Here is a 2500-nt window from a genome sequence, read left to right on the forward strand (position 1 = left end):
GCTCCGTGGATGCCCAGCACTCCATAGTTTGGCGCATGAGTACATAAAGGGGCATGCTCGGCGCCCATAGTTTGGCGCAGGAACAGATGAGGAGGAAGGTAGACTGAAGTATTACAATGAAGAAATACAGTAGTGGCCAACCAGAGCGTCTGTGGCGAGGGGCTTTCAATCTTTCTCAAACACACGTGAAAACCTCCGAACCGATAGCCAGCTCTAGGTCCAGTATACAAGGGAACACTGCTACTGTACCCCCATCACGGACGGGGCGCACTGCCAAGGTCCAACGGTACACACAAAAAAATGCAAGCCTGCCAAGCAAAGCAATTTCTCACACGACTGCCTACGCAACGTTGATCTTGAAAAGAAATACATGCTCTCCTCTAACAATGTCGAAATTTTCTTCCACTTAATAACTGAATCTGACTATCCCCTTCGCTCATCGGGTACTTCAAAGAAGAAAAGCTAGTGATGAAACACCGCTGAACGACAGATACAGAGGGCATGAAATACAACAAAAACTACCCCCGTAACTACACTCATATATTACACCTACTTCATATATTACTGTTCGGGTGTACACTGGCTATTCACTCTCGCTGCATTCACCCGCACCCTGTCCAATCTTCTTTCCTAGTACCCCCACCCCCCCATTACCTACCCACAACCTTTTAAAAAGCCCATTCTATCAACGCCTAAACGGAACAAAACGATTCCATCAGACCTCTTATACGCAAGGAATATTCATGTAGCCCACCCGCCCTCGGTTTCCGCCTGTGGGTGCAGAGGAGAGGCAACATCAGGAGGGGGAAAATAATCATTAAGTGTGCACGAGCTAATAAAATCCACACTTTCTCCCTGAGGAAGAGGCTTTGGTGGATTTATTCTTCCGTTATTCTGAGGGAGGGAGAGGGGGAGAGGGAGAGGGAGAGAGAGAGCAGGGAGGGAGGGAGGGAAGGGGAGAGGGGGGAGAGGGGGAGAGAAACAGGGAGGGAGGGAGGGGGAGAGGGGGAGAGAATGCAGGGAGGGAGGGAGGGAAGGGGAGAGGGTGAGAAAGTAGACAGAAACAGTTAGTGATGAACAGTGTCCTGGTGATAAAGAAGGTCGCGGGGTTGGAAGGCCACGGCGCATACACACCTTAAATGTCACACATTAATCTTCCATGGAAACTCTCTTCTCTAAACCGAACTATACACGCATTATCTTTCTCGAAATCGGTTCTATCCTCTTTTCTCAAGGACAAGGAAAGGGGAAACAAATCATGCAGATCAATAATCTCTAACCCTCTCTCTCTTACTCTTTCCCTCTCCTTCCCTTCCTCAGAATGAAGGAAAACGAATAAACCCATCAAGGTTATCCAAGATAGGAAATAAAACCTCGGTACCTGTTTATTCTAACCCCGGTGATCAGTTTGCCCGCTACCCTGCGCCTAAGAGCCACCCCGCCCACCGAGCCACCACGCCCACCCTCATCCATGTTTATCCCACTAAAGCCTCGCCGGGAAACCCAAAGTTCTCCCTTTCCTTTAGAAGCTAACTTGGCCGGCAGGTGTGTTTACAGCTTCGGTCTCTCAAGCACTACGCAATCAATACGACCTAACCAAATATATGTTCACTTCCTCTGTTCAACGATTTTGAGCATCCTGAGGGAGTGGGGGGGGGGTCTACGGGAAGGAGATGAAGGGGTGAGAGGGATAGAGGAGGATAGAAGGAAAACGGGGGACAAAGGAGAGGTAGAGAGAGATGACAGGGACAGCGAAGGGAACTAGTAAAGGTGGAGTGGTAGAGAGGTAGGGGGGGAGGGGAGAGGGAGAGAGAGGGGGGGGAGGGAAGGAGAGGGAGAGAGAGAGCGAGAGAGAAAGGGGGAGGGAGGGAGGGAGGGAGGGAGAGAGAGAGAGAAAGAGAGAGAGAGAAAGAAAAGGGTGGAGGGAGGGAGGGAGAGAGAGTGAAAGAGAGAAAGAGAAAGAGAGAGAAAGAGAAAGAGAGAGCAAGAGAAGGGAAGAGAAAGAAAGAGAAAGAAAGAGCGAGAGAGCGCGAGATAAGCGCTCCAACATCTGCTGTACAGCATAAATTCATTGCCAAGGCCAACTGCCGAGCGCGACCTTGGGACCATCTTCGCTTTCCATTCTCCAGCGTCTATGGCAAGGACACAGGGCGAGGGGGGGGGGGGAGGAAAGGGGGAGGAAGCGGAACAAGAAGAGAGGGAGGAGTGTTTTTCCATTGTTAATAAAGAGTATAAGGCCGATAGGAGTGGGGAGGTGAAAGAGTGGTGAAGAGGAGGAGAAGGTGGCGGAGGAGGAGGAAGAGGAGGAGGAGGAAGAGGAGGAGGAGGAGGAGGAGGAGGAGGAGGAGGAGGAGGAGGCGGAAGAGTGAAAAGGAGGAGGAAAGGGAGGCGGAAAAGTGAGGAGGAGGAGGTGGAAGAGTGAGAAGAAGGAGAAAAGGTGGAAGAGTGATAAAGAGTGAGGAGGAGGAGGAGGAGGAGGAGAAAAAGTTAGAAGAGTGAT

General features: G+C 50.9%; 1 protein-coding gene across 15 annotated transcripts in view; it reads right to left on the minus strand.

Annotated features, from left to right (window-relative positions):
* Larp4B (La-related protein 4B) overlaps window positions 1-2500 on the minus strand; it is an 86680-nt gene that overhangs the window by 44119 nt on the left and 40061 nt on the right. The gene's annotated exons all lie outside the window — the stretch shown is intronic.

The sequence above is a fragment of the Penaeus japonicus genome, unplaced genomic scaffold, assembly GCF_977035675.1.
Source record: "Penaeus japonicus unplaced genomic scaffold, GWHDUDI00000001_assembly GWHDUDI00000022, whole genome shotgun sequence".
In the NCBI taxonomy this organism is placed as follows: Eukaryota; Metazoa; Arthropoda; class Malacostraca; order Decapoda; family Penaeidae; genus Penaeus; species Penaeus japonicus.